Below are 25867 nucleotides of genomic sequence, written 5' to 3'. Positions count from 1 at the left end.
GCCTTGGGCTGTCCAGATCTTCCACGGGCGCCATCTTGGAGCGTCTCTACGCTCGGTATGCTAATCGCCTCGCCTACTTAAGGCGGACTCGACACCAGTATCCTGGTCAAGGTACTGGCTTTGTTGCAGGTCGCGCTGCTGCTGCGCTGTCTATTTTAACTGCCCGTTTTTTATCTGTGTTATTTTGATTTTCGCTTTCCCCTGTTTTTAGGCGCTTTGTTTGGGAACACCCTCCTGCCCTCTCACCTGCATATAGAAGTGTAAACGCACCGCCGTTTGGCGGGTCCGGGTCCGGTTTGGTGAGCGCCATCTTGCCTTGGGCTGTCCAGATCTTCCACGGGCGCCATCTTGGAGCGTCTCTACGCTCGGTATGCTAATCGCCTCGCCTACTTAAGGCGGACTCGACACCAGTATCCTGGTCAAGGTACTGGCTTTGTTGCAGGTCGCGCTGCTGCTGCGCTGTCTATTTTAACTGCCCGTTTTTTATCTGTGTTATTTTGATTTTCGCTTTCCCCTGTTTTTAGGCGCTTTGCTTGGGAACACCCTCCTGCCCTCTCACCTGCATATAGAAGTGTAAACGCACCGCCGTTTGGCGGGTCCGGGTCACGGGGCTGGTTTGGTGGGCGCCATCTTGCCTTGGGCTGTCCAGATCTTCCACGGGCGCCATCTTTGAGCGTCTCTACGCTCGGTATGCTAATCGCCTCGCCTACTTAAAGTCGTCCTCTCCCGCGCAGCGGGATCGCGCAGTGGGACGCCGTCGCTAAGCCGGAGTCGTGCCTGAGTCCTGCCCGTCTGCGCCCGTCCGCGCTGAGGACACGCCGGGCGCGGCGGCCTTTAGGTATTTTCACATCCTCAGGTTCGGCTACACGGGTTTGCGCTATGCTTGTATATTCTGCCGCCATGCTGCGGGCCTTAGGACACTCTGTCCCGAGATGTATACATGCACCTATACACCCGCTCAGTGGCCCTTATCAGTGCGCCTGTGGCCAGTGGGCGGTGGACTCTCCGGTTAAGATCTGTCAGGAGGCTCCACCGGTCGCTCCGTGTAGCAGCCATCAGGCTCACGCTCTGCGCATCCTTAGCCTTAACGCGAGGTCTTTAGTTCAACATCACCAAGCCGTTAGGGACCCGATACGAGATGAGGCCCCTGACATTGTGGCTATTACGGAAACTTGGCTGAAGGATGACGATACGGCCATCATTAATCTGGCATTCCCCTCTGATTTTTCGGTTTTCACCCTGAATCGATTGACTAGGGGAGGGGGCAACGCTCTCGCAGTGAGATCTAGTCTCTCTTGCTGTTGGTCTGCCCTTAACATCGCAGGCTGCGAGAGTGCTGTCTTTAAAATCTTGGTTAACCCTCAGTTCTCCCTTTCAGGGATGGCAGTCTATCGCCCTCCGGGAAGCGATGTGGCATTTAGGGCTGCCTTTCCTGACGCTGTAAGTTCTCTGGCGTTGGGGTGTGCTAATTTTTCTATCTTGGGGGACCTCAATTTCCACTTTGAGAATCAGAATATCCCTACGGTGTGCAGTTTTCTAGCCGATTTGGAGGCTCTTCAACTCCAACAAGTAGTGCTGCACCCCACACACGTAGGCGGCCATACGTTAGATCCGTTTTTTACGAACTTGACAGAGGCCACTGTTATGGCCGTTACTCCGCTCGGCTGGACGGACCATTCTTCGGTGGCCATCCATGTCCCCTTGCCGGGAATTTCTTCTTCTGCTCCCGTAAGGATGGTCTCCACACGGCACTGGAGTAAATTGAGACTTGAGGACCTTCATCGAGTCCTCGCGGCAGAGCCTTTGGGACCTTTGGAGGACGTAGATGCAGGTTACGATCGGTTCTGCTCTTGGGTTACTAAGGCACTTGATTCCCTGATTCCCATCTCGGCTAGGAAAATCAGCTCCAGGGAGTCAAGCCCTTGGTATGACAGTGCTTTACGCGCACTCAAGGGCAGTTGTAGGCGAGCAGAGAGGGAGTGGCGGAAGATGTACGACAGCGGGAAGAAGGTTGTTTACCTCGCTGCCGTTAAAATTTACCATCGTGCTATATGCCGGGCCCGGGCAGCTTTCTACGCTGCGGAGTTCGGCAATAGCCCTAATCCATCAAAAACCATCTTCAAAGTGATGAAGGACCTTGTGGCAAAGCGGGCCTCGGCTATAACAACGAGCTCCACGGCGCATTGTGAGGCTCTTGCCCTGTACTTCCTAGAAAAAGTTCAGAACATCTACTTAACATTCCCTGTCACCAGGCCACCGGTAGGTACTCTATGTAACATCTATGGAGATTCTCTGCTTCATGTGTTGCCCCCGCTGACATCTGAGGGATTTGACATCTTGGCTCAGCAGGTGAAATCCGGGTCGCCCGCTGATCCGCTTAAGCCAGCTCTTTTTAGAGACCAGCTGTTTGTGGGTCGTACCTCGGTACTCTCCCTGATTAATATCTTGCTGGCTTCGGGTACGGTTCCAGCCAGTTGGAAGCGGGCTGTGGTTTCTCCTATTTTGAAGAAACCCTCCTTGGACCCGGAAAAACTGGAAAATTATCGGCCTATTTCCCTGCTCCCCTGGCCGACTAAAGTCGTGGAGGCCCATGCGAACAAGGTTCTTTCCGACCATCTCACTCGACCTAACATCTTAGACCCCACCCAGAACGGGTTCCGTGCTGGTCACAGCACGGAGACCGCCCTTCTCACCATGGCTGAACATCTTCGCACAGTGATGGATGCAGGACAGACGGCGGCGCTGGTATTATTAGATCTAAGCGCCGCCTTTGATACTGTCTCTCATTCCATCCTGTTGCATCGCCTGGAGGAGTTTGGGGTGGGCGGGTCTGCCCTCCAGTGGTTCCGGTCCTTCCTCGATGGTCGCTTCTTCAGCGTTGCGGTGCCACCGTTCCAGTCCAAGTTCCATCCTCTGAAACAGGGAGTGCCGCAGGGATCCTCGCTGAGTCCCACGTTGTTCAATCTATACGTGAGACCGCTGGCTGAGGTGGTCAGGCAGTGGGGCATGACCATGGTGTCATATGCCGATGACACCCAGCTAGCGGTTACGATCAGCGGGGATGCGGACCAAGATGCTCCCAGGTTTCAGAATGGACTTAGGGCGGTGGCAAGCTGGATGAAGGCCAACTGTCTCCAGCTCAACGCGAAGAAGACCGAGATCATGATTGTCGGTAGAAGGGCGGATCTCTGGAGGGGCAGGTGGTGGCCTTCGGAGCTTGGGTCGGCCCCTCTTCCGGTGACGGAATTAAAAAACCTGGGAGTGTGGATGGATCCCACTCTCAGTTTTGTGGGGCACACGAAGAAAACGGCCGCCTGTTGTTTTGGAATCCTCCGGGCTCTGCGACCAGTCCTGAAGTTCTTCGACCCCCGCACCCGGCAGTTGGTAATACAGGCGACTGTTATATCGCGCCTGGATTATGCCAGCTCTCTCCTGGTGGGGGCTAACCTGGTTGAAGTCACCCGCCTCCAATGTGTGCAGAATGCTGCCGCTAGAGCAATCGTTGGTCTTCCTAGATCCTGCCCCGTTTCCAGTACTTTGAAAGCATTGCACTGGCTGCCAGTTAGGGCCAGAATTCAATTCAAGGTACTGTGCCTGGCCTTTAAGATTCTAAAGGGTACGGCCCCTCAAATTCTTACGGACCTCCTGTCCTGGTATGTCCCCACTCGGCCTTTGAGATCTTTGGGCCAAGCTCTTACTATCATCCCTCGTTATAAGTTGTGCCGTGTTGGTGGTCGTTCCTTCCGGGTCAAAGCAGCCGAACTGTGGAACTCCCTCCCGGTGGAGATTCGGCTGTTGGAGGATCTTTTCTCCTTCCGTAAGGCTATTAAAACCTTCTTATTTTAACTTGGTTCCTTTTCTTTAGCTGTTGTGTTTCCTGTGGCTGTTGCGTGTTGCCTTGCCATGCGCCAGGACGCCCCTTAGCTGGGGCAGCTGTGCGCAGTACAAATTCACGTAACATAACATAACATAACTACAGGCATGCCATTGCAGCTTGTATAAGCTGGTGTTAGCACCAGTTACAACAGATATACGTTTTCTTATATCTGAGGTCGCTACACTTGAAAGCTATGAGTCACCCCTCAGGCAAGCCTTTCAATCCTTAAGGCAGTGTGCTGCGTTATAAGTGTGTGGGTGCCCCTGCATGAGCAGGACACCCCTACAAACCCTGGAGTCGGTTATCCAGGCCTTGTAAGTGCGGCTAGCCAATTTAATACATATAGTGGCCTTCTGTCATTAAGTGATGGCTAACTATGTAGTGGCTGTGCCGAACCTGGGCATGTTTGGAATCAAACATGTTGGAATCATACCACAACACGTTACTGGCGCTGCAGGTATGATTCCATGCACAGGTGGGCTCCTCTGGAAAGCCCCCAGTACTCCCAACAGCACCCTTCCAGTGTCTGCCAGCAAGCTAGTACTGCTGCCGCCCCAGACATGATTCTGCACTCCTGCTGATGAGCTCTAGCAGGGGAAGGGAGAACAATAGGTGTTACATGGAGTTGTGACCACCTCCCAGACAGGACTTAGTGTATTGGGCTGGGGTGGGAGCGCTTGCTAGCGCCCCTGACTGCTTTGAAAGGAACATCTGGCGCCCTTCTTGCATACTACGGTTTGATGCATTCGTCATTTGTTCCCGTAGGAATACCGTCTCCAAGTAGGCACACTGGTGTGCCTACTTGGAGACAGTATTCCTACGGGAACAAACACAGATTGTATCATTACACCCTCACACCCAGGAGGGTTTACCAAAACGGCACCCATTACCCAAAAGAAAATCGAATACGTGTTTACGCATCGGAGTGCGACAGCCCACATTCCAATTGGACCAGTTAGATACTACGGTTTGAGCCAGTTCAGGGAGTGCTTGGCTCCTGCTCTGGCCAAAACTGGACAAAGGACATGGGAGTATGCTCCCCTCTGTCTAGCCCCTCCTCTGGGAGGGGCCCCTGACTCGTTCTAACCCCGTTGCTAAGGTATTTAAGGGCTTACCTGTGGGTGGGTCCTCAGATTCATCGTCGGCGAAGACTCAAGCCTAAAACCCTTTCACACTTCCACCGTCTGAACACTTGGACTTCGCCTGGAACCGAGACTGCATCAAGGAAGCCTGCTGCTGCTGGTCTCGATGTTCTACAAGACTTCTTCATCGTCTGTGTCTGGGCTTCTTCTAGGATCCTGCGGGCATCAAGGACACCCAAAGTAATATCGTTTGGAGTGAAGGAGTCACTCCCTTGCATCTGCAGGCACCGCATTTAAGCTGCCCGGTGTGCTGCTCCTGATGTCCCATGAACTTTGAAAAGCTCAACAACACAGGTGGTGGTTCTGCACCTCCCTCGATGTCTGACCTGTCCTCTCTGCCATTTTGAGGTCAGTATCCCATGACAGAACCTCTGGGATTGAACCCCTGTACACTGTATTGACTTGTCGTTGCCAAACCTTGTTGTCTCTGCACTCCGGAAATCTTTGGGCCACAAGACGCTCGAGCCTCTAGCATCTTTTCCTGTCAAGTACAGCATTTTTACTGCATCCTCTGAACCATGGGCCTTCCTTCTTGATGAGCTGCTTAAGGGCCTCCTGCGACTCCTGTTGCAGCTGCCAAGGCTTGTTGGTACTCCAGCTGCACACTGAACCGCTGGTTCCCAAATTCTGGCATGGGACAGCTTGTGAATGGCTCCTGGTCTTCCTCAGCATCGCCTGGTCCTCACATCTGCAGCGACAAGGTCACCACCATCAATCCTGCATCTTCCGTCATCGGTGGGCATTGCTCTTCCGTGCATCCTGGTCACCTCCGAGTTGCATAGACTCTGTCTCAGTGCTTGCAGGCGCTTCACTTCAAGAATCCACCCTTGGATAACACCGGACTCCTGCACAGTCTGCACCAGCGGCATCTTTCATGAAGTCCTCCATTGTGGTCAACAGCGGTTTCCGACGTGACTTCACACCTATGCATCCGGCATCCCTGGTGAACGTACCCTGGTTTGTGGGGTATTCACGGTTGGGGTGAATCTCCAACCTTCTGTCTTCCACAAGGTTTCTTCAGGGTCCACTCCGAGTGGTCCTCCTCCTTCAAAACTGCAACCGTGATTTCCCCTTTGACTTTTATTGGACACGCAGCTGTGTTTCCACTCTGCACACAGCCTCCGTGGGGTTCCTGGGCACTTATCATGGGTGGTTCCTTGTGTCCCCAGCCCACCTGAGAATCCTGGTCCAAGTCCTGACTTCGGCTGCAGTTCGCATTCCACTTCTTTAGTATATGTTTTGGTCTCCCCCTGGAGACCACTGTATTTTGTGCTTACTTATCTATTGCAATTGAAGCATTATTGTGCATTTGTGCTTATATCTCCGGGTAGGAGATATACCAATGTGTTAGTGAGTGTTGTGTACTAATTAGACTTTTTTTTATATATACACTGTGTGGTTCTTTTTCGTTTGAGCTACACTACATGATAAGATCTGGTAAAACAAGCTGCTTAACACTCCTTCAAGATAAGCCTGAAGGCTGCTCTCTCCCCAGCTACCACTTAGAGGACTTTCTATGGTTGTCTAAAACTACTAAAATCACCATAAGGGTTGCCTGGGTTAGTGCAAGGTGTTTCACTTAAATAAGTGTGCACCATATACTTAGCCAGCCTACTACATATACTAATATCCAACTTCGTCCCACCCGAGCTGATATCTGCCCAGGTCTCTCCTAAACAATTTTTTTGAGCCTCTATAGCCCAAACGAACAAGTTACTTACCTTCGGTAATGATATATCTGTAAGAAACATTAGTTAGTGATAGATTCCTTACCTTAGAATAACCCCCAGGTGTCAGATTGGATCCGGAAACCTTTCTTCAGTAGTACCCCTGCGTGTCGGTAGGCGTCGTCGTATGGCTCCGTGTACGTCGCTGGCGTCTTAGTCGCCGAGATAACGTCGCTGGAGCTACAGGACGCGCCCACGCGCGTGGACATCAGTTCTGTACACGACTTTCCGCGCGATGAACGAACGCAAAGGGGGTGCGGTGTCTGAACACCTCCGCAGCAGAGGGGATGCAGCGACCCAGGGTCTGAGGTGAGGAGTGCGGCAGAGGGTCTTGGAGAAGAATCTCGGGGGGCATACTCAAGCTCCCGGTGTAGTGCCCGGATAGGCCCGCGGGCCATGCTGTGCTGCTGAGGTTGTGGTGGGGCCGCGGGCACTTTAGCGGGACCCCTGGCTGCTGACCTCCCGGCCTACGCTTGCACTGTGCACGGCTGCCCACCTAGGGCCCGCCTGACGACGAGGGTTACGGCCCGGCCGGGAGGCACGCCCCGGCGCTTGGATTGACTAGCCGCCCCTACCTACTGTCTGGGTTCCACGTGGCCGGCGCTCTTGTCCCCTGGCGGGCGCCTGGAGCCGCGTGGACGGAGCTGCCTCCCCGCCCCATAAATTGCTTCCACGCGTGTATCCCCCGGACCTCTTCCTTTCTCCCTATCCATCTGGAGGTCCGGGAGCGAGCTTGCCCCGGCGACCGAGCACGACATGGCTAACCCCAAGGGGAGGAAAGCGACTCAGACCCTCCCGGAATTGATGGCAAAATCCCAACACAACTTGGCAAAGAACCGCCATCTCCTGAGACCGCAAGACCGCCGCCAGAGTCACCGAGGACCATGTGCCCATCACCAGGTCCTTCCTGGAGACATTGTTCAATTCCCTCAGAGAGGATTTCAAGTCCCTGAAAAAGGAGGTGGCCGGGGAGGTAAGGGAGCTCCGAAGGGAGGTGGAGGGTCTGGGGGACCGGGTCATGGCCATTGAAGAGGCTGACCAGACCAGGAGCGGCGAAATCGAACTGCTCCAACAGGAAGTCCTGAGACTCACAGATCAACAACTAGACCTTCAGGCCCATGCAGAGGACCTTGAAAATCGCTCTCGAAGCAATAGCATACGGGTCCGGGGGGTCCCTCAGAAGGAGGAGGGGGCGGATGTCACTGGCTACCTACAGGACCTCTTCCGGCACATCTTGGGGGAACCTGCTGACTTTCTCATTCGGATTGACAGAGCACACAGAGTGGGGCTCCCCAGGCGGGCTACCGCCCCGCCGCCAGACATTTTGGCTTTTCTTCCGGATTTTCCACTCAAAGAGAGGATTCTTCGAGAGGCCAGACGGGCACAGCCGCTTCAATTTAAGGGTCACCCTGCCGCTCTATACCAGGATCTCTCTCCGCTATCACACTACAAAAGAGGAAAACATTTAAAGTAGCAACGGATTTCCTGCGACAACAGGGGGTCCCATATTCCTGGGGCCATCCGTTCCGGCTAATATTTAAGTGGAATGGGGCCCTACATCAATTGCGTTCGCTCAAAGACACCTGTGCTCTTCTGGGACTTGAATGGGAGGAAGACGTGACACCGCTGCGGGCCTCGCAGGGGCCCTCTAGAGATGGAAGGCACACAGTGAGCCGCAGACGATCCCCGTCACGACGATTAAAACCCAAGGCCCACATCATCACACAAGAGAGAGCGACGGCGGTGGCGCAGGTGGCCAAGGAGACGTCACCCTCTAAATAATCTATATACCCGAAGGGGGGGTTGTTCATCACGCATACCATGCTCACAGGCAGGGGGGTGCCGGGCGGGGGGCCACGATGGACGCCGCCGGACATGACCCCAATTTGTAACTTTACCACGGCCCTGTATGGACTGACAGGACTGGGACTATGTGTTCTAAAAGTTTGGGTGTTGGGAGATGGGTGGTGGGTTGGGAGGGATGGTTGGTTGGGGTTGGGTATTGGGGCGCGAAGGCGGGGGTAGGGAAGGCTGGGAGTTTGGGTCTAGGGAAGGGAGTAGGGGGGTCCTCCTTGTCCACGGTGGGGGGGTTCTGATTTTCTTTGGACACCACACATCGAGTGCAGCGCGGCGCCACCCCAGCTAAACACTTAGGATGTCACGCCCATTGACTAACCTCTCTCTCAATGTGAGGGGACTTAATAACCCAATCAAACGCCGGGCGATACTTTCCCTCCTGGAGCGCTCGGCTGCAGATATATGCCTCCTACAGGAGACACATTTACTGCCCAAAGATCAGCATCGGCTTAAGTCGCGGTCCTTCCCTCTGCAGTTGTTCTCGTCGGCAACCAAGAAAGTAGCGGGGGTAGCGATCCTAGTGTCCAAATCCTTTGAAGGGCGGGTTATGCAGAAGGAAGCTGAGATCAAGGGCAGGTTACTGGTCCACCGCTTTCTCATTGCCGGGCACACACTCTTAGTGGGCACTATATATGCACCAATGAAGGACAGGAGAAATTCCTACACACAGCACTGGAATCGGCCACAGCTAACACACAACCACACTTGCTGCTAGGAGGCGATCTCAACTTAGTCTTCCATAACACGGTAGATCGTTCAGTCCAACGTAGTGGTCAAGTTGGGACGCTTTCCGGGATAGGCCACACTCACCTCTCCGACCTGGGCCTTGTTGACCTATGGAGGCACCACCACCCACAAACCACAGCATATACTTACTACTCAGCCGCTCACAAGTCTTACGCAAGACTTGACTATTTTCTATGCTCCTTACAGCTGGTGCCCCGCGCAAAGGATGTCGACATCCTCCCGGCCTCTCTGTCGGATTACTCTCCGGTGCTGGCCTCCTTTCTCTTCCCACCCACACCCGGCCTGCAGCGGCACTGGCGCCTAAGAGACACCCTGCTCCAGAGCCCTGCTATAGTGGAGCGGATCAAAACCGCCATCGCCCAGTTTCTTACTCATAATGCCAACACAGACACGACCAAGGCCACCCAGTGGGCCGCACTTAAGACGGTCCTCCGTGGGGAATTCATCTCCATCGCCACAGCTAACAATAGAGATCGTGCTCAAAAGCGGGCGGAACTCACCCAGCGTGTGGCGGAGCTGGAGCAGATGCATCAGCGCACCGGGGCGGCCCGAGCGTGGCGCCAACTCTGTAAGGAGAGAAAGATGTTAGAGGCCTTGGACCAAGATGTGGCCGAATACGCAGCCTTACACCTACGACACGCGTATTATTCTGGGAGGGATCGCTGCGGGAGACTCCTGGCGAGTAAACTGTGGAAGCAACGCCAAAGACAGGGCATTCGTACCATCAGGCCTAGTCAGGGTGACCTTGTCACTGACGACGCCGCCATCGCCGCGACCTTTGGGGACTTCACAGCGAATTATACACCGCAGACCCGCTGGACACGCAGACGGGCCAAGCCTACATAGGAGGAGCGCAGCTGCCGTCCTTAAGTGAGGCACAAGCGGAGTTCCTTGATCGACCCATTGGGCTGGAGGAGGTGATCTCGGCGATATCTCGCCTCAAACTGGGGAAATCGCCGGGCCCTGACGGCTACTCGGCGGCCTTTTATAAAACCCTCTGCCATCAGGTGGCCCCGTTGCTGCGGGATCTCTTCAATACATTCGACCAGCCCGGTGCCATCCCCGCGGATCTATTAGAAGCGGCGATATCGGTTATACCCAAGCCCGGCCATGACCCCACCCGGTGTAGTCCCTACAGGCCGATCTCCCTCTTAAACATTGACCTCAAGCTCTACACGGGCATCCTAGCGAATAGACTGGCACCTTATATGCAGCAGCTGGTGGAACCTGACCAAGCAGGCTTCATCCCCCAAAGACAGACCAGCGACAATACGAAACGAGTCCTCCACCTCATTGAGGCCGGGTCGCGGCGGCGGCTGGACTGCATGTTGCTGACTATCGATGCCGAAAAAGCATTCGATAGAGTGCACTGGCCATATCTGGAGCTGGTGCTGCAGCGGGCCGGGATGGGAGAGACGCTCCGTAATCGCATAATGAACTGCTACCGCCAGCCTAATGCCACGGTCCGGGTCAATGGGCATACCTCCCCGCGCTTTCCAATTAGCAGGGGCACCAGGCAAGGGTGCCCGCTCTCCCCGATCCTGTTTGCCCTCTATATGGAGCCGTTGGCGCAACGGATCAGGCAACATAACCTCATCAAAGGCATTCCCTTCGGTGGTGACGTTCATAAGATAAGTCTGTATGCGGACGACATCCTGCTCTCCCTGACAAACCCGATGCAATCCCTCCGGGCGCTCTTTATTGAGCTTCGTACCTTCGCATTAGCCTCGGGTTTTAAAATTAACCTAGAGAAATCAGAGGCACTAAACATATCTTTGTCACCAGACACACTCGTAGAGGCCAAAAGCGAGTTTGATCTGCAATGGTCCGACACTACTATCCCCTATCTGGGAGTTCTGCTGGCCCCTACCGTTCAGGCCACTACCGAAGCCAATTATACCAAACTCCGCTCGCGCCTCAGCGACGAACTCCGGAGGTGGAAACGACACTCGCTCTCCTGGCTTGGATGGATAGTGGCCGTTAAAATTACTCTGCTGCCACAGATCCTCTATGTGTTTCAGACCCTCCCGATGCGCCCCCCCACGGGCTGGCTCTAGCGGACACAGTCAGACCTGGCACGCTTTGTGTGGAACGGTCGCCGCCCGCGCTTTAAGCATGCGATCGCAATACCCCCCCCGCACACGGCAGAGTTGGGGTGCCTGACCTCGCCCTATACTATCAAGCGACACAGCTCCGCACCCTCGTGGAGTGGTACCGGCTGGAGTCGGGCAAGCATTGGCTCTTTCAAGACCAAGCTGTGGCGGGCAGGCCCCTTCAGGGGGTTCCATTTTTCCATTTCTACCGCGATGTCACAGGTCCCCCAATCTCTATGCATCACAGATCACGAGCACCGTGATGGACGTGTGGGACAGACTAGCGGTTAAACATGACCTCACGTCGTTCCCCTCCCCGATGACCCCACTTTTCGATAACCCTGACTTCTCCCCGGGTCTGGACCCCAAGGCGTTTGCTGCCTGGAGACGTTCGCCCTGTAGAGAACTGGGACACCTGTTCGATCTCAACGGCATCCTTCTCTTTCGGAAGGTGAAGGAGGACTATGGCATACCAGAGGCAGACCGCCTGCCCTACCTGCAGGTCCGCCACTGGGCCTTACAGCGGACAGTCAAACCCGGTGCACAGCGCTTCCTCACCCCGTACGAAAAGTGGCTGTTGACGCGCACCTCAGATAAAAAACTGATCTCCGACCTGTACCAGCACCTCCTCCTCACCAACATATACACATACAATGCAGGGAGGGTCAGGTGGGAGAGGGACCTGGGGAGACAACTCACACACAAGGAATGGGAAGGCATATACCATAGAGCCAGGCACTCGGCCTACCACACTGGTCTCACAGAAACCCTGACCAAAGTGGCCACCTACTGGTACCACACACCGGACCGCCTACACCGATGGGATCCCCGCACTAGTGATCGCTGTTGGAGGGGATGCGGGGAACTCGGCACACAAGAGCACTTAATATGGAGCTGTGACCGCTTACAACCCTATTGGAACTCGATCCTCGATGAGGTAGACTCCCACTTGGACACCCAACTTCCCAGATTCCCCGCTTATATTTTGCTTGGACTCCCCAATGCACTGATGTACCCCCTGAAGTCTAGGAGAGGGAGACTCATGGCGATAGCGCTGGGGGCCGCCGTCCAGAACATAGTAGCGCACTGGAGGACCCCTCAACCACCCCCATACACCGGCTGGCTCCACAGGCTGTGGATGATTTTGGGGATGGAGAAGTTAACCTTGGCCAAAGAAGGGAGGGGAGAGGAATTCGCAGCACTTTGGCGACCATTTTTGACTCTTCTCAAGGGGGAATTTAGGGAACTGAGCTGTCCTCGCTATTTACGCTTGCTTCGCATTGCAGAAACACCACTCGAGAAACCTAAGGTCCAGCCGCACAGGCGCAAGACTAAGGGCTGATGTTTGACCTATGGCCTACCTTAAGGGATGTGGTGATGTTCTTTTACTTATTCCTTTGCTTTGTGGACAAGGACGTGGGAAGGGGTTACAGACTGGGTTTCCCCGCTGCAAGAATCCTCCACTTACGTCATTGTCAACATAATTGTTACCGTATGCCCTGGGGGTTTAAATGCAAAAGCCAACACTATCGCATCTGACGGGGAAATGTGGTCTGTTTGTTTTTCCTGTTTTGAAAACCCAATAAAAGATTTAAACCATAAAGGATTAATGTCGTTATGACAATAAATTACAAATAGTTTCCACTTGGCTGCATAACATGCCCTAGTGGTAGAACGTCTAGCTTCTTTAATGACATTCATGCAGTCTGGAGGAAGGTTCAGATATCCAAATTCTAGGACTTCAGGAGTCAGATCGCAAGGTTGAGCTGAGCTGGGTCCGGGTGTCTGATCTCTCCACGGTTCTGTGTTAAGAGGTGTGGAGACAGTTGCAGTTTTTGGTGTGGTACCACAGACAGTTGTAGCAGAGTGGTGTACCACGTTTGTCTGGCCCACGTTGGAGCAACTAGGATGAGCGTCCGAGATTGCTGCTTTAGTTTGCATACTACTAGTGGCATGAGTGGTAGAGGTGGAAAAGCGTACGCAAATCTGTTTGACCAATTCATCCATATCGCATTGCCTCTGGACAGTGGGTGTGGATATCTGGTGGCGAAGCTTGGGCCTTTTGCGTTTTAGTGGGTAGCAAAGAGGTCTATCTGAGGTTGTCCCTACCTCTGAAAGAATGGCTGAAGAACTTGCGTATGAAGTTCCCACTCGTGGGTCTGTTGTGTTTGACGACTTAACAGATCCGCTATAATATTTTGTACCTCTGGGACATGTTGGGCTAGAAGGAATATGTTCTGAGGTATGGCCCACCTCCATATTTCTTGTGCTAGTTGAGATAGTTGCAGGGAGTGCGTGCCTCCTTGCTTCTGTATGTAATACATTGCTGTCATGTTGTCCTTGCGGACTAACACAGCTTTGTTTGCTACTTGCTTCTGGAAAGCTTTTAGTGCTAGGAATAGTAATTTTTGTTGCGGTGTCCACCTGCCTTGCATGGTGTGTTGCAGTAGGTGGGCTCCCCAGCCGGAGAGCGATGCGTCCGCAGTCAAGATTATTTGGGGAACTGGCTCTAGGAACGGTCGTCCCTTGGAAAGGTTCTTGGTGTTCCACCACTGCAGAGAGCGATGAGTTAGACCGTCTACCAATACTAGATCTGTTAATAGACCTTGAGCCTGGTTCCATTGACGTGATAAGCACTCTTATAGCAGACACATTTGAAGTCTTGCATGGGGCACTATGAAGATGCAAGAGGCCATCATCCCTATGAGTTGCATGAACACTCGTGCTGGGAGTGAGTGTTGTAGCTGAAACTTTGCTAGGAGAGTTTGCATGCTGGCTATCCTTGCTGGGGTGGGATAGGCCAGCGCTGTGGAGGTGTTTATTGTGCCACCTAGGTACTGTTGTACTTTGGATGGCTGTAGATGAGACTTGGTGTGGTTTATTGTGAACCCCAAGTCGTGGAGCAGGTGGATGGTGGTATGAGTGTGTTTTACGCATTGATTGTGTGAGCTGGCTTTTATGAGCCAGCCGTCGAGGTACGGGAAGACATGGATGTGCTGTCTTCTTAGATGCGCTGCTACCACTGCCAAGCACTTGGTGAAGACCCTTGGTGCTGTTGTGACTCCGAATGGGAGTACTTTGAACTGGTAGTGCTGCCCGTCTATTACAAACCTGAGATACTTCCTGTGAGCTTTGTGAATGGGAATGTGGAAGTATGCGTCCTTGAGGTCTAGAGTAGCCAGGAAGTCGTTTTGTGACGAGAGGAGGGACTTGCTGGAGTGTGACCATGTGAAAATGGTCTACATGTATATATATGTTTAGCAGTCTGAGGTCTAGAATAGGCCTTAGAGAGCCGTCCTTCTTTGGGATTAGAAAATATAGAGAGTAAACCCCATTGTTTTGCTGGTGCAGAGGAACTTGTTCTATTGCACTATTTTCTAGCAGAGATACCACTTCTTGCTTTAACAGTGACAGATGTTCTTGTGACATTGGACGCTGTTTGGGTGATATGTTTGGGGGGGCATATGTTAATTCTAGACAGTAAACTGAGTGAATAATTTGTTGCACCCACCTGTCTGATGTGATGTTGATCCATGCAGGCAGGAACTGTTGGAGTCTTCCCCCCACAGGAGTAGAATGTTGGGGGGAAGGGGAGGAAAGTCATTGGGTAGGGGTGGAGGCAGAGCGGGAGGTGTTGTTTTTGCCTCTGCCTTTGTTGTTGTTACCCCTGTAACCCCCTCTCTGATAGCCCTTGGTGAATGTGGATTGGCCAGTGGTCTTGTAGGAAGAGGAGGGACTTTCTGAGGAGTAGCCTCTTGTGTTGCCTCTGTACGATGAGCGACAAAAAGAACGTCTGGGAGCTTGCTGCTGCAAGGCTCCCATTGATTTTGCAGTGTCGGTGTCTTTCTTCATTTTTTCTAAAGACACGTCAACATTTGGGCCAAATAAATGTGTTTCATCAAATGGCCGATTAAGTATAGAGTTTTGCACCACAGGTTTAAAACCTGAAATGCGTAGCCAGGCATGCCTGCGTAGTAAGGTGCTGGTATTGATTGCCCTTGAGGCAGTATCTGCAGCGTCTAGGGCACAACGGATGGAAGTATTGATGATATTTTTACCTTCCTGTATAAGTTCATTAGTCCTGTTTTAGTATTTGTCTGGTAGGTGCTGCATTAGGGACTCTAGTTGGTCGTAATGTGCCCGGTCGTATCTTGCCAGCCAGGCTTGAGTGTTGGCAATGCGCAAGATGTTAGCTGCTTGTGCCGCAGTTCTCTTGCCAGAAGCGTCATGGAGTTTAGATTCTTTGTCTGGTCGTGAGGCTTCACCTGTTGGTTGGGAATTAGCACAATTACGTGCATTGGATACCACCAAAGAATCTAATTGTGCCGGGCCTTTAATATAAGCTGGGTCTGCAGGGGCAGCTTTATATTTTTTCTTAATGCAGGGATTGAGGATCCTAGCTCTAACGGGATCTTTAAAGACCTCTGTTGCGTGCTTGATGACACCCTTAAGCATTGGCAAGATGGCCGTAGACCTTTGTATTGTGTCAAAAGTGTCTAACAGGAAGTCTTCCTCCACTGCATCAGTGTGTAAGTCCACCCAATGATATTGTGCAGCTCTCTGGACTAGCATGTTAAAACCTATGGTGTCCTCTGGTGGGGTAGGTCTGGAAGGATAGACATCATCCTGTGGGACATAGAGCACATCAGGGGTGTTGTAATCATCCCATGGATTAGGTGACTGAGGGGGACTATTAGTGTGCGGTGGGTAATGTGCACCCCCACCTTCATAATCAGAGTCTCTGTGTACAGCATCGTCTGGGTTAGGAGAGGGTGTAGGTGAATGCTGTGGTGGAGGAGGTGTAGGAGTAGGAACAGCATGGGGGGTGGAGAAGAAGGGACCCTTAATGGAGAGGTTGCAATGTCTCTCTTCTTTGCGGGGGAGGAGGTGCTGGCGCCTCAAGTGGTCTCTTCTTGGAGCTGAGAGTCAATTGTCCAGTTTTGGGATCTTTTACAAGGGTTTTTTGTTGTGGATCCGGTGTAAAAAGCTCTTGTGAGCCTGATAAATCCTTTGGCGTCGAAATTTTCGGCTCCGTAGGTTTTTTAGGCATCGAGGCGGCAGTTGGCTTAGGAGTGTGCCCTTTCGAAGTGTCTTTTATGGGAACCTGTTTTTTCGGTTCCGAGGGTTTTTCGGCTCCGATACGTGCGAGTCTGGAGCTTTGGTGGATGTTTTATTCGCCTCCGAGTGCGGTTTCGGTGTCGACGAACCGCTGCCAGTCTTTTGCGCCGTATGCTTGGGTGTCTAAGCAACGGTCGAGGTGGAAGAGGAAGATGGCTTTTTCTCCGGTGTCGGTACTGGGTCGGCACCGGAAGTAGGCTGTCTCGAGCCCGAGCCGCCTGAATGCTTTATGGTCTTCCTTGCCGGGCCCGAAGGCGGGGCGTTAGAAGCAGTCTCTCAGTGTGCACCCGAGCGCGAGGGTGTGGTCGAAGCCTTTTTAGATGGTGTCGAGGAAGGGGTGGGGTCGACGGTCTTACTTACGACCTGTTGAGCTGGCGTGACCTCCTCGACGTCGGAGTCTTCGGCATCTGATGATCCGTTACTCTCTTTGGCATGCTGGTGTTCTGGCACGTTGAAGCCCTCCTAGAAGATGTCGCCGGGAATCGGAGCTGACGAGCGAGCCATAGTTCTGCGAGCTCGTCGGTCCCGGATCGTCTTCTTGGAGCGGAATGAGGCACACGCCGAACAGTCTTTGGCCTTGTGCTCCGGTGAAAGGCACAGGTTGCACACCTCATGTAGGCCGGTGTGGGGAAACTTCGACCCACATTGAGGACACTTCTTGAATGGCGTCCTTTCCATGAGCCAGAAAGTGAGGCCTAGCTAGGCCTGAAGGCCTTCGTCGACGACCGGAATCGAAGATTTCGAAGTTAGTTGAATTTTGCATGGTAGATCGCGATCGAGACAATACCGTTGAACTGGGTGAGGATTGCGCATCGAAGGAAACTTGGTTCCAAACCAGAGCGCAGGAGATACATCCGAGCCCGATGGCGGAAAAAAACAATCAGGGGATGGAGCCGATGCCCATGCGCAATGTTGTCCTAAGGAGGAGTCACCTATCTTGTGACTTCCAAAGAACTTTTCAGGACAACAACAAACTGCAAACATCCGGGCCCAACACTAGGTGGCGATCTATGCATAGTGTACAATCTGCAGCTCATATGCCTCGATCATACATAAACAGTACACCACAAATCACAAATATGACAACAAAAGTGAAAGTGCGGACGCGCATTTCGGAAATGCCACTGCTTGAAACTTCCTTCACCGGGGACGGCGTCGGTCGGGGAGCCGGCCGGCACCGTCGGCGGAGATCATATTAAGCAAACCAACGTCGGCTGGGGTCCAAGCATGGATCCATGGGGTCTCTTAGCGTCGAGACCGGCGTCGTCGACTACATTGGGGCTGGAGCGGACGACGTCGAAGAGCGAGGACCCCCAGTCAGAGTCCATGGGGTCCAACGTGCCAAAGATGCGTGCCATGGCTGACAGGAACTCCTGCAGCTGGGCTGAAGTCGCCGATGGACCCGGAAAGGGCGGGTAGGCTATCGGCAACTGCGTAGGCTCCGCCGGATCCGCGGGGGCTGTGCCGCACGTACCCCAAGCCGTGTCGCGCAACAGGCTAGCGGAAGGCGAAGAGCGACATCACTTCTTCAGCTTTTTGTGCTTCGCCTTACTTGACTCCGAGTGCGAAGACTTCGTCGAATGATGGTGAGCCGCCTCCAGCAACTTTCGGGACCGCTCCCGCAAAGTTTTCAGAGCCAGGGCACGGCATTCGGGGCACGACTCGGAGTCGTGGTCATGCCCCAGACAGTAGAGACACTCAAGGTGCCAGTCCGTCACCGACATCGTGCGGGGACAAGCCATGCAAGATTTAAAACCGGGCATCCCTACACACCAGGACTGAAGGACTGCTGGCGCCGAAAAAGAAAGAACTGATGTCTGCGCGCGTGGGCTCGTCTAAGTAGCTCCAGCGAAGTCATCTTGGCGACTACGACGCCAACGATGTACGCATAGTCGCACGACAACGCTTACCTACGCGCAGGGGTAATGAGGCGTTACCGAAGGTAAGTAACTTGTTCATCTGATTTCTAGCCACAGATTCCTTACCTTTGAATAGATACTCAAGCAATACCATCACCAGGGGAAGGTCTGCGGACAAATTTAAACTAGGAAGTCCTGAAGGACTGAACGGGCGAAATGCCCATCCCTGCGGAACGGACTGTCCGGGCAATAATGTTTAATAAATGTGTGCAGAGATGCCCACGTTGAGGCCTGACAGATATCCAGGACCAGAACTCCGCATGCTAATTCAATGGTCGCAGCTTTAGCTCTGGTGGAAGGAGCTCGTAACCCTTCAGGAGGCTGCTTCTTTGCCATTGCGTAGCAGATCTTGATGCAGATTATGACCCATTGCGAGATGGTGCACTTCTGCACCACCTGACCCTTCTTTGTGCCAAAATACCACACGAAGAGTTGGTCGGCAACTCAGAACTCTTCAGTGCAGCCAAGAACAACAAGGCTCTTTTTAGGTCCAGGTGGTGGAGTCGCCCGTCTTCTTTGGAAGGATGTGGAGGAACATAGAAGGTGGGTAAAAGTGACAGATTGGCCCACATGAAATGGTGTGACCACTTTTAGCACGAAAGAGGCCCTAGTGTGCAGCACCAGTTTGTCAGGATAAATCGAGAAAAAGGGAGGCTTGGATGACAAAGCCTGCAGCTTGGTCACCCTCCAAGCAGATGTAATTGCCACGAGAAAGACAGTTTTAATTGTGAGCAGCCGGAGGGGACAATTGTGAAGAGACTCGAAAAGCGTACACATCAAGAATGTGAGGGCCAAATTAAGATCCAAATGAGGCATAATAAAAGGAGAAGGGGGAACGTACATACAAGGACAATCAGAAATCTGTTTGCAATAGGGCAGCCGCAAGAAGGCAGACAGAGCAGGAAGATAACCCTTCAGAGTACTCAAAGCAGAGTCCTGCTGGGCAAGGGTAAGAATAAAAAGCACAATATCAGAAAGAGAGGCAGAAAGTGGATCAATGCACTTTTCTGTACAACAGGATACAAATTACTTTCAACAGCAGGCGTATCCTGTCTTGGTGGAGGTACTCCTGGCTGCCAGAATAACATTACAGACTTCGGGAGGAAGGTCAAAAGCTATCAACTGCTGCCGCTCAATCTCCACGCAAGAAGGCGGAGAATTGAGAAGTTCGGGTGGAGGACTCTCCCCTGCTAATGTGAGAGAAGATCCTCCCGAAGGGACAGCCTAATCAGAGGATCAATGACAATGCTCAGTTGCTCGGGATATCAGACTCTCCATGTCGAGTATGAAGCCACAGGGATGATTTGAGACCGATCGTTTCGGATCTTCTTGAGAACTCTGGGCAGGAGTGATATGGGCAGAAAAGCTTACAGGAGACCTGAGCTCCACTCGAGACGAAAAGCGTAGCCGAGTAAGTGCTGCCTTGGAAACTCCAGCGTGCAAAACCGCTGATTTTGCGTGTTCTCGGCAGTGGCAAACAGATCTAACCAAGGATCTCCCCACCACTGAAAGAGATCTTGCACCACCTCCAGATGGAGATACCACTTGTGATCCACTAGTCATCTCCGGATGAGTCCGTCATCCTTGTGTTGAACCACCTGGGATATGCTCTGATGTTTCAGCCATGCCCAGAGATGTAGGGCCTTTTGACAAACATTCCACCACCCCAAGCAGCCCTGTGAGTTGCAGTACCACTTGGCACTGGTGTTATCCATGAACCTGCACTAGTCTTCCCTTGATGGAGGGTAGAAAGGCTTTTAAAGCCAGCTGGATCACCCAGAGCTCCAGTATGTTGATGTAGAGTCCGGATTCCGACAGACCAGGGGCCTCTGATCCCCACCTCCCCGAGGTAGCCGCCCCATCCCAGGAGTATTTACAACAAGGGGTGGTGATGGACAGAGTCTCTGAATTAAGCAGAGTACTCTCACCCAGTCAAGAGATCAGGGCTAGATCCAACACCGTTTTTTAGCTCATTGCACCATCCCAGTTTCAGAACCTGGCTGTATGCAAATTAGTCGGTCCCTGGCCCAGTGCATCATGGGAACAGGGCAGACCAGACTACAAAAGCCAATTCTTACACTGGGAAGGAAACAAGCTACCGGGGACCGGTTTCTGGCATTTCAGCCGTCTTCGGCCCGGCTTGCTTGAATCCTGATGGTGCAATGAGCAAGTGACTCACATCTGAGTATACCCTTCCACGCTTAGGGTGGACAAAATTATTTACAACAAGGGGTGGTGATGGACAGAGTCTCTGAATTAAGCAGAGTACTCTCACCCAGTCAAGAGATCAGGGCTAGATCCAACACCGTTTTTTAGCTCATTGCACCATCCCAGTTTCAGAACCTGGCTGTATGCAAATTAGTCGGTCCCTGGCCCAGTGCATCATGGGAACAGGGCAGACCAGACTACAAAAGCCAATTCTTACACTGGGAAGGAAACAAGCTACCGGGGACCGGTTTCTGGCATTTCAGCCGTCTTCGGCCCGGCTTGCTTGAATCCTGATGGTGCAATGAGCAAGGGACTCACATCTGAGTATACCCTTCCACGCTTAGGGTGGACAAAATTATTTACAACAAGGGGTGGTGATGGACAGAGTCTCTGAATTAAGCAGAGTACTCTCACCCAGTCAAGAGATCAGGGCTAGATCCAACACCGTTTTTTAGCTCATTGCACCATCCCAGTTTCAGAACCTGGCTGTATGCAAATTAGTCGGTCCCTGGCCCAGTGCATCATGGGAACAGGGCAGACCAGACTACAAAAGCCAATTCTTACACTGGGAAGGAAACAAGCTACCGGGGACCGGTTTCTGGCATTTCAGCCGTCTTCGGCCCGGCTTGCTTGAATCCTGATGGTGCAATGAGCAAGGGACTCACATCTGAGTATACCCTTCCACGCTTAGGGTGGACAAAATTATTTACAACAAGGGGTGGTGATGGACAGAGTCTCTGAATTAAGCAGAGTACTCTCACCCAGTCAAGAGATCAGGGCTAGATCCAACACCGTTTTTTAGCTCATTGCACCATCCCAGTTTCAGAACCTGGCTGTATGCAAATTAGTCGGTCCCTGGCCCAGTGCATCATGGGAACAGGGCAGACCAGACTACAAAAGCCAATTCTTACACTGGGAAGGAAACAAGCTACCGGGGACCGGTTTCTGGCATTTCAGCCGTCTTCGGCCCGGCTTGCTTGAATCCTGATGGTGCAATGAGCAAGGGACTCACATCTGAGTATACCCTTCCACGCTTAGGGTGGACAAAATTATTTACAACAAGGGGTGGTGATGGACAGAGTCTCTGAATTAAGCAGAGTACTCTCACCCAGTCAAGAGATCAGGGCTAGATCCAACACCGTTTTTTAGCTCATTGCACCATCCCAGTTTCAGAACCTGGCTGTATGCAAATTAGTCGGTCCCTGGCCCAGTGCATCATGGGAACAGGGCAGACCAGACTACAAAAGCCAATTCTTACACTGGGAAGTAAACAAGCTACCGGGGACCGGTTTCTGGCATTTCAGCCGTCTTCGGCCCGGCTTGCTTGAATCCTGATGGTGCAATGAGCAAGGGACTCACATCTGAGTATACCCTTCCACGCTTAGGGTGGACAAAATTATTTACAACAAGGGGTGGTGATGGACAGAGGAGTGGCGCATCTGTCCTCACTATCAGATCTGGTTGGGGAAGGGAGAGGGGACTGCCGGTGATTGAATAGGGGTCTGTCAACCAACACTGCAGATCTTTTTCAATTCCCTCCGAGATCTGTGCCATGCTGGGGAGATTCCTTAGATGCTGTACCCACTGGAATTTAAGGTGCAGAGCCCACATATACAGGCATGCATGTGTTACAAACAGGATGCAGGATGCCAGAAGACCCAGCACCGTCAGAGTAAGTCTCACAGACATCCAGGATAGAGGCTGAAACATCGGTATCATAGCCTGAATATCCTCGACTCGCCATTCGGTGGGATAGGCCCAAAATTGCACCGTGTCCAGAACAGCTCAGACGAATGAGAGAGTCTGAGAGGGAGTCCGGTGCACCTTCAGCACATTGACAGTGAACCCCAGAGAGTCCAGGAGGTCTGCTGTAGTCTGGTCGTGGGCGACGTAAGCTTGTGGCGAGCCCACCTTTAACAGCCAGTCTTCGGAATAGGCAAAGACGGTCACCCATGAGCTCTGCAGATGAGCTCATCTTGGTGAACACCTGAGGGCGCTGGGAAGGCCAAAAGGAAGCAGGTAAAACTGAAAGTGCTCATGGCTTAACGTGAACCACAGGTAACGCCTGTGTGCTGGTAGGATGGGGATGTGGAAGTATGGGTCCATCTATCCATCCAGTTTCCTCGGTCCAGGGCAGACAGGACTTCAGCGACTGTATTTTGAACTTCTGCTTTCGAGGAAGAAACTGAGATTGCGCAGGCCTAGGATAGGATGATGCCCTCAGTCCCTTTTGGGTGCCAGAAAGTAGTAGGAATAACAACCATTACATACTTCTGACATCAGCATCCTCTCGATGGCTTGCTTGGCCATGAAAGCCGTCACTTCCTTACAGACAGTGGAGATGGTCCTCAGCCAGCCTGTCGTAAGTGGGCGGCATGGGTGGAGCCGAACAGGAGGAAGTAGCCCCTTTAGGCAATCTGAAGAACCCAGCGGTCTGATAATATAGACATCCAGTGGGACAAGTGATAGCGTATCCTACCACCCACTTGGCAATGCAGAGGCTGGGAAGTTTGTGTGCCGTAGTGGCTGGGTGGGAAAAGAAAGCTGGAAACCCATTCTGTGACTACAAGAGGAGCGAAAGGAGGACTGGGGTTGGTGAGAGGCCATGGAAAGGCCCCAGTACCTGGCCGTACCGTTGAAGCGCTCCAGCACTGAGTCCGCCCTGTCTCGGTAGAGACGGGCGTCTTTCAAAGGGCATGTCCATAAGAGATGCTTGGACATCCCCAGAGAATCCAGTTCTCAGGCAGGCTTTGCGCTGGAAGATCACTGACGAAGAAACCGCTCTGCCCAGCGAGTCGGTCATGCCCAGACCACATCAGATCGCTAACTTGCATGCATCTCTCCTGTCTGCAATAGGTTGGGAAAGTAGGGCACGAGCCTCCTCCGGGTCCATGGGCAGCACCTGCACAACTGAATACCACAGTGAATTTTGAATAACAGCCCAAAATGCATGCAGTGTTCACGGACCGCAGTGCCAGACTGGTGGAAGAAAACATTTCCAGCTACATGTCGGATTCAGGGATGACAATGGGGCTGGTGTCGGAACCGGCATCTGGAAACATCAAAGTAGTGCGACCGGTGCCGATCCGGGTCTATCATCAGATCCATGTGGGTCCGCTGGAGCCAAGGCCAGAGCGGTAGGGGGGAACTAGATGCCCCCCACCCTCAATCCCGGACTGCCCAAATATCAGATGCAGGGCCTCATAAAACTCTTTAAGCTGGGCAGGGGTCGCTCCGGCTCCCAGATATCCAGGGAGGCACAAATTTCCGAAGAACCAGGCCTCAGATGCCGATGCTCCTTCGTATCGGCTGACAGACAAGGAGAAGTTGAAGAGCACTTTGACTTCTTACTTTTCCTTTTGTGCCTCTTACCTGAATGCCCTCACTATCTCAAATGGGACAAAGAAGACACTGGATTCCGTGAATGATCCCAGGATCTTCCTCTGGACTGGGACCTCAACTTCTGTGAAGTTGTGTGCCGGGCAGCTAGCAGCTTCAGGGACCACTCCCTCAAAGCCTTCGCGCCCGGCAATCTGAGCACAACTTAGTGTCGTGGTCACGCTCCAGGTACCCCAGACAGACCGGAAGTGTGGATCCGTCATTGACTTCGCCGGTGACCGGTTCCGCAGGGCTTAAAGTACGAGTTACTTACCTTCGGTAACGATGTATCTGGTAGAGACGATTCTAGCCGCAGATTCCTTCACGTAGAATTATCCCCAGGCGCGAGACTGGATCCGGAAACTTTTTGCCACATCATCCCTGTATGCTGGGGGCGGGGCGACACCACGCGACTCCGCCCAAGCGTCGTCTGCGTACGTGACCCACCCCGGCGCACCTAGGTCTGTTTTCTTCGGAGAGCTTTTCCGCACCACAACGCGGAGCCACCAGACAAAAAACTGTGGGAGCATGGGAATATGGTACGAAAGAGTAGAAAAAAGAGAGTGGAGACAAACAACACCATACGGAACAGTGCAACACCGCAGTGTCCAAAGGCAGGGGCAGAAGAAAGAATAGAGCAGAGCCCTGAGCAGAAACCCTGCCAGCACATAGACAGCCTTCCCCCTGAGACAAGGAACATGCGTAAAAGTCATGAGACAGGTAACAGGCCCAACACCCCCACCTAGACACAAGGAAGGGGAGCCAGTTCCCAAGACAGGCAGGAACACAAACGTCTAAGCCACCCCAGCGTAGAGGACAACCATCTCCCAAGGAACAAGGGCAAGGCCTAGCCAGATGACCCCCATTCAGAGGTTAGCAGAGGGGCCAAGACCCTCAGCAGCAAGAGGAAGGAAGGCAGGACAGAGATTGAAGGCAAACCCCCCCCCAAACCTGGAGTAGCCAGAGGAGCGGGGCACAGGAGCCCCGTAACCCCATCCTCCAAGGAACCAAGAGGAGGAATGAACCGCAACCAGACGGAACCACCCGTCAAGAGCAAAGAAAGCACTCACAGGAGACACAGTGCCCCACCGGGAGGAGAGTATCGAAGACCAACCCAAGGGTCCTCGCAGAACGGGGAGGAAGGCGGGCCGTGAAGGAATCTGCGGCTAGAATCGTCTCTACCAGATACATCGTTACCGAAGTTAAGTAACTCGTACATCTGAGACTACTAGCCGCAGTTTCCTTCACGTAGAATAGATACCCTAGCAATACCCACGGGGAAGGAGGGTCTGCAAAAGGACCCCACCAGCCTGGACAGAACAGAACACGGCAACAGAGCTTCCATTCAATGACAAGGCAGGATGAGGAGGAAGAAGAAGAAGAAGCCCAGAGGGCCCAAGGAAATGAGGGGAAGGAAGGCGAGCCGCCTCCAGATGGAAGGCACCAGGCCAGCCAGAAGAGCGCCAACAGACATAAGCTGCCAGAAGCAAGAAGAACAGCCCGGGGCTTTAGAAAGACCGGGCAGTCTACACCTGACAAGGGAGCACTCAGAATCACCCCAGCCCTCTGGACAGGGGCAGGAGGGGAAAAAAAACTCGGCCACACCACTACGAGGGACGGCGCGCACGACCTTTGAAGCAAAGCAACATACAGGAACGCCATGGAGAACCAGCACCAGACGGCGACCAGAACTCCCAGCAGAGCGCAAGCTATATAACAGCTACCACTACCCCACATAGGGTACGCTAAGTCCCAAGACATGGGAACCCTCTTTGGAACAACTTCCACAGCAGAGGAAAAA

The 25867-nt window shown here is 52.9% G+C and overlaps 1 protein-coding gene across 2 annotated transcripts in view; it reads right to left on the bottom strand.

Annotated features, from left to right (window-relative positions):
- RPTOR (regulatory associated protein of MTOR complex 1) overlaps nt 1–25867 on the bottom strand; it is a 2181859-nt gene that overhangs the window by 54951 nt on the left and 2101041 nt on the right. The window lies entirely within an intron of this gene.

Source organism: Lissotriton helveticus, chromosome 7 (genome assembly GCF_964261635.1).
Source record: "Lissotriton helveticus chromosome 7, aLisHel1.1, whole genome shotgun sequence".
NCBI classification, from domain to species: Eukaryota; Metazoa; Chordata; class Amphibia; order Caudata; family Salamandridae; genus Lissotriton; species Lissotriton helveticus.
The sequence above is the reverse complement of the archived record's forward strand: the minus strand, read 5'-3'. Positions and strand labels throughout refer to the sequence as shown.